Below are 7,264 nucleotides of genomic sequence, written 5' to 3'. Positions count from 1 at the left end.
CGAATGACAATTTTTTTTCTTGGGGTGTATGTTAAATTGTTGCACTAAAGTATTAATGCTAAATATCAATAAGACTTAATACCAATGGAAACATAATTTTATTTCATACATTCTGCAAGATGAACATGTACATACACTTATTACAACAAATTATTGAAATAAAACACTACGGGTATCCTTGATAATTGGGCACATTGGATGAAATTCTACTGGGAACTGAATTACCACCGCTACCCAAACCAGCTGAAGGAAATTTACGACCGTTGTGTCCTATTTGTGAGCATATGCCACATTTACACGCATAAATGGTATCATCAACATCCATTTGGTTCCGTATACGCGTTCTTTTTTGCACTTGTCGTTGACACAAATACTCCTTGTTACACACCATTTTAAATGGTTCTGGCGGTCAATAATTCTCAGCACCCACTGGTTGCAACTGTCCACTATAGATGTTTAAATAAGCATCGATACTATATTTTTTTATCAACGTAGCTAGTTGCCGCGAAAAATGTATGTTGAAAGCACTTCATGGCATGTGAGCACGTCATGTGGTAGATGGACCATTTCCCATAAGAGCATAACCTTCTAGATTCATTTACAGTGTGTGTATTATTTCCCCGATTTTGATAGATAGCGGTGCGAATTTCAAAAATATTTCGTTCGTTGCAATACTGTAAATATGAATGCCAATGTGCTCGCCTCCTGTATTTCTCAAATCTTTTCATTTGCATTGGCATAAATTCAACACCCCTTTCAATCAATGATGATGCACCTCTAGCCCTTTCAACGAACCTTTCCGTCATCTGCTTGAATGACATCCACACCATGGCAGTGACATGAAATCCATGTGCAGACTTCAATAACCCGTTGAAAGACTCTGACACATTTGTAGTCAGAATTCCCCATCTTCTGTCACCATCTGCATGCAATGTCCGCTTGCTAAGCTCATGTCGCATCCAAGGGCGTATGCAGGAATTTTTGTAAGCGGTGTCGAAATTTATAAAAGAACTAGAATGTTACTTTGATTATCATACTTTTAGACAAGAAATAACCTTAGTTTATTGGTTTTGTTGAGTCTTAAGTTAAAAAAGATTTTGAATTCAATTCTACTTCATCACAATTTTTAACTACAAAGGCTCTCTCAAATATTTACAAAAGAAAAATGTGCTAGTTGAGGTTTGAACCTTTGACCTCTTAGAGCAAAATCAAGCACAAAACCAACACACTAAGGCACAATTTATGTCAAGTGGTGTAATTTTTTCTTACTTATCCGTTTCTGTACAGTATTAATACATATATTTAGTAAAAAAAATTCGATGACACCGCTTGAGGAAACGTGCATCCGCCCCTGGTTGCATCAACCAACATTAGGCTCCTTCGTCTTCCTGCCTGATCGATTCCATGTGCCTCCTGAATTTACACTCTTGGTGATCTATTGCAGCCATCCACATTAAATCATGCAAGTCCTTGTTGGGATATGCCTTCTAGAAATTGGCCTTCAAGTGCCTCACATAGTAACGATGGTAGGCATATGGTTCATGCCATGCAAGCAAATTCTGTATAGAACTTAAAATATCGCCATGCCGATCAGATATTAGACAAATACCTGAACGTTCTCTGACAACGTGCTCCTTCAAGTGGTTCAAAAATAGTGTCCACGTCTCTTGGCTTTCATTGGAACAAATAGCAAAAGCTAGGGGAAATATACTTCCATTAGCATCTACTGCAACGACGATCAACAATATAATATCATACTTTCCATAGACATGAGTGTCGTCTATGGATATTAATGGCCGGCAATGCACAAAACCATCAATTGCTGATTTAAATGCCAGAACACATATCTGAATATATGTTCTGATATTTCTAGACTCCGCTCAAGCTTCCATTCAACAACAGTCACGTGGTTAAAGTGTTGTAATGCGGCCATGTACCTAGGTAGAGATGCAAAAGACTTATCCCAGTTACTATAAACAGTTTCAAACACACGTTTGCGCTCGAGAAATGCCTTTCTTTTGGTAATGGTACACTCATATTCCTGGTGGACATATGTTATACACTTTTTGAACTTGTACTTTATGGATTCTTCAATGTGTGGAATCAAGATAAGAGAAATCAAGTCAACATCCAAGTTAAAATAATTCCCACTGAATGTGTCTATTTCACAATTGTGGGTGCCAATGTGTTTACCCACAACCCACATATTTATTTTTTCTTCCCCGCATGTAGCATCTAATTGCAACTCGTAAACCATCTACGATAAATAACCTTGTATATATATCTGGAGATGACTCTGCTACCATCATCTCACGACACTCTTTTACGCTATACATTCGCACCGCCCTTATTAGGTCGCAATTTATTAGGAAAAAGCATGCCCTTTGATAGCAGTGTTGCTCTAGATTCACCCCACATTGCTGTTCAAATTTTGTCAATGTCCCTTGTAAGGGCATCCGCATCCAACATACTTGGAAAATGATCAAGGTAGGGAATCTCCCTTGAATAAAAAGGCACGTGGGACTCGTACACTCTTGGTCTAACGGGAGGTGCAGCATGCTCCCTCGTCAAATCAGGTTCAGCATTCTCTTCCTCCTCCTCATCACCCTTATCACGGAAGGGTGTGTCATCTCCAGACTCATCGGCGCTGTTGTCATAATCACTATTCTCTTCCTGACTCTGCGCATCTGCCAGATCCCGATTAAATATGCCGTCTTCGAGCAATTGAGTAAGGACATGACCTTCAAGTTGCTCGTTTTCACTGCACAACCAATAAAATAATGAGTTACTCAAATTGATCCAAACTTTACATATAACTTTATATATTCACTTACAAATCAGAATGTGTTGATATCCCATGATGGACATTATCCTGTTGATGATGACCCCTGGATGGACCACCATCATCCAATATACCAAAACTAGGCATATTCCAAGTGGGCGTTGGTTTATAACTTGTAAAATTCATATCTCGCAGGTATCCCCTATGGATATATGACTGTTAAAATTGAAGTTTACCACTCGGATTGTGGATCATGTAAACTAGGAGACAAATTATTTCCTCGCTCCTCATTCGCCCGTAGAGATAAGTTTAAATCATGCCAAACTCTTTCACCCGGAACCTGTTCGGCTAATACTGCTCAAAAATAACCACCCGATGATTGATGGTTATCCCTACTTTGTGCAATCTCATTATTGCGAACATCTTCATCCTTGACGTACATTTCCAACAGTTTTACCACAAGAAATTCCTGGTATTTATCCGGAGTCCTCGAAAAATCTCTCAGAGTTTCATCGTTTTCGATGTTAAACTCAGTATAACAAGCAACCCCTTGCGGAGTCATAGAATACAGATATCTTCCAGTTACTTTAATATTCACTGAATGTTTGCTCACATTCTTTTTTTTAACATAACAACGACACCAATGTATCGTACTTAATTATAAGTGGCAACTTAACATGATACTGTGGAGATAAACTATAGTTTACTGAGTTATTCGCCACCACAACCTCACCCCCCTCCCCAATATAATGAAACCTCAATTCTTTGCTCTTCAGACATTATGATAAATGCAAAATAACTTAATGAAGAAATATTTCAGAAGACTTGAAAATATTTATGTAACGAACCGACTGGTAGTTTTGCTTTCTAGAACCCTGTTCCCCTAAATAAGGCTTTCCGTACTTGCTTTTACTGATTTATGACTTGCGGGAATGGTTAGTTCGGTATTTGGAAGAGTTTGGGCTGAAATCGGAACACTTGGTTCCTTAAGGTTGGCCTGAAAGATCAAGTTTGACTTCGGTCCATATTTTGAGTAAGCGACCTCGGAATCGGGATTTGATGGTTACAATAGGTTTGTATAATGATTTCAGACTTGGGCACATGTTCAGATTGGGTTTTGGATAACCAGGGAGCGTTTTGGCACATAATAGTAAAAGTTGGTTCTTAAAGGTTTTTAGAAGTTCTTTAAATTTGGTTTAGAGCGGTTTTTGATGATATCGAGGTCCGAACGGGATTACGAGATCGAAAATAGTTCCGTAATGTTAGTTAAGACTTGCACGCAAAATTTAGTATCAATCCGAGTAGTATAAGTATGTTTCGACACATTTGAAGTAAATTGGAGAACTTGAAGTTCATATGTTTGATTCAATTAGTTTTAGGGTATGATTCTTAGTTTTAATGTTGTTTCGGGCGTTCCGAGGGTTCGAGCAAGTCCATTTTATCATTCCAAACTTGTGGGTATGTTCGGACGGGGCCCTGGGGGCCCCGAGCATCAATTGGAAGAGGCTCGGACTAAGTTGAAAAAATTTGAGCAAGAGCTAAAGCCCCAGCTTCTGTCATAACCGCACCTGCGGTTGGTAAGCCGCAGGTGCGAGCTCGCAGGTGTGGGCCTTGACTCGCAGGTGCATCCAATGGTGGACAGCCCAAAGCCCATAGATGTGGCCTCTTCTTCGCAGAAGTGGTGGGCCTTCTGTAGAAGCGACCCCAGCCGGCCCAGTGAAGTTCCGCAGAAGCGGACCATTTTCCGCAGATGCGAGGGCGTGGGTGTTGCCCATGACCTCAGGTGCGGAAATAATTGAAGGCAGTAGCCTTCATTTAATACGGGCCTTAGACATTTTTGGCTCATTTCACTTCATTGTTTGGCGATTTTTGAGCTTCTTGAGAGGGGGTTTTCACCAAGCTTTTGGAGGTAAGTTATTCCTACTATATGTGAATTAAATACTTGGATTTTTGGTAGATTAAAGAATAGTGAAAATCATGGAATTAGAGTAAAATCTATGTTTTTGATAAAAACAAGATTTAACCACAAAATTTGCTATGGAATGAAGTAAAAATCATATATTATTGATCCTAAGGTTATGGGCAACAACTTTCTTCGAAAATTTCCGTAATCCGGGCACGTGGTCCCGGGAGTGTATTTTAGGAATCTTGTAATATGGGTTGGGTAATCACTCTAATAGTGGGAATATGAACTTTTGAGCCTATCTTGATTAGTTTTTATGTTATTTGGATAGTTTCGGATTGTTCGACACCAAATTGAGGGTTTGGGCTTAAGCTTGGACCGGAAAGTAGAACTTGAAGTGAGGTAAGTCTCTTTTCTAACATTGTAAGAGGGAAATTTCCCCATAGTTGAATTAAATTAATATATAATTATTTGTGGGGGCTACGTATGTACGAAGTGACGAGAGTCCATACGTAGCGACTATTCTTATTATGTACGGGTAAATCTAGGCTTACACCATGCTTTGTGGGTACCATTATCTGAACATATTTTGTTGGCTTGCGTTGAATAGAACTATGTTGAGAATTTCAAAGATTTCAAAGGTTTTAAGTAAAATATTATTTTGAAAATAATTGAGAAGAGTTTCGTTATATTTATACTTAACTGTGTCGCAAGTATATATATTCCGCGAGCGGGGTGACTATTTCCACTACTCTCATGGGAGCGGGTCGTTCGCCTCGGCAGGTTAATAGATGCATCTATGCTTCGCGCCGTTCGACCCTCGGCAGTGCACAATTTATATTTTTATGTTGGATCGGGCCGAACGTCCTCGGTGGAATTTATGTGTGATAATAGAACTGGAAGTCCCTTTTATAATTGGCATAAATTTACTGTTTTAGAGATTATTGTGTTAAATGAAGGAAGTGTCTTGGGTTCTTAAATATGACGGGAGAACTGTTCGGTTATTATTTGTTCTGAGTTTGTTGTAAATTCCGTATATCATGATTATTTAGAATCACACATTATGATATTGTTGGCCCTAGTAAGTATCGAAGTCGACCCCTCGTCACTACTTCATTGAGGTTAGACTAAATAATTATTGGGTACATATTTTATGTACTTACGCTACACTTATGTACTTGATTGTACAGGATATGAGGCAGGTGTATCTGGTCACCAGTCCGACGCGTAGACTTGATCCCCAGCTTGAGACTTCACGGTGAGCTGCCCTCTTGAGCCGTTCTGCAGCAACTGGAGTCTCTTCTATATCTTTATTTTCTGTCTATTTCCTTTTAGACATTAGGATAGCATGATTTTGTATATTCTACTCGATTGCCCACACACTTGTGACACCAGGTCTTGGCACACACACTAGTAGACTTATGATTTTTGTTTTGCTTTCATGATTTAAATTCGTATTTATTACTTCCATTTAATTATGCTTAAATTTTAAACTCCTAATTGTCTTTATAAATAAGGAGAAGCTATCACGTACTAATTATTTAAATGGGGATTCACTAGTTGATTAGTGTTGGCTTGCCTAACAATGGTGTTGGGCGCCATCACGGCCTAACATGGAATTTGGATCGTGACAATTTATGAATGAATTTTTACAAAATTCTTAATCTCTTTAAATAAGGCAAAAACCAATCCGGGAGTACAATTTTTTGAGGTATAGCGCCTTAGCTTAAGGCGCTATACCCATTTTAATTATTGTTATGTCAGTTAAGCCCAGAAAAATTATTGGTAGACCCACGTAATATATATAGCGGGGTACGTTAAGGCTTTATATATATAGCACCTTAACAAAAGGCGCTATATTTAACTGTGCAAACGGCCGTTAAGGTATAGCACCTTTAGCTAAGGCTTTATATATATTTTGGTCACCAATTTTTTTTTCCACACATTTTAGTTCTTTGAGTCCAAAAGAACCACATTTTGGTTCCGGACTCCAATAACATCTGTGGTAAGATTAAATCCCCTATTACACTTCATGCCAAATTTTCTTGAGATTTTTAGCCGGTAGGTCAAGTTTTTAATCTTTTTTTATATAAACAACATAACTCTTAGTTTATTTTAAAAGTAACAGGCATATTTACCTTTATAGCATATTTAAAATTTGAATATGATATATTAATATTTAGTTACTGTCAAATGTTAATTAATTATTGCTGTTATAATTTTATAATTTCATTTAAACATTGCACAATTATTATTTTTTACCAATTTTCTTTTTGGAAGCTTTAACTTGGGCTAATAAAATCCATAAATTCCAAAATTCAAATTTTTTTAGTTTGTTTTAAGGATAAAAATATATTCACCTTTGGAAGCGGCAATTCCGATTATGTGCCAATAGATAAGTTAGTGATATTTATTTATTTTCCAAATTTGTCATCGCAGCTAGCTGCAAATATATTTGCATCTACCCCTTACTAAAAAAATTGTGAAATTTAAAAATAGCCAGATTTACAAGTGGTAAGTGAAAAATAGCCACAGTTTCAAAAGTAATGGAAATTTAGTCATTTTTCATGTAAAGATAA

This window comes from Nicotiana sylvestris, chromosome 2 (genome assembly GCF_000393655.2).
Source record: "Nicotiana sylvestris chromosome 2, ASM39365v2, whole genome shotgun sequence".
Lineage (NCBI taxonomy): Eukaryota > Viridiplantae > Streptophyta > Magnoliopsida > Solanales > Solanaceae > Nicotiana > Nicotiana sylvestris.
Note: the sequence above shows the minus strand (reverse complement) of the source record.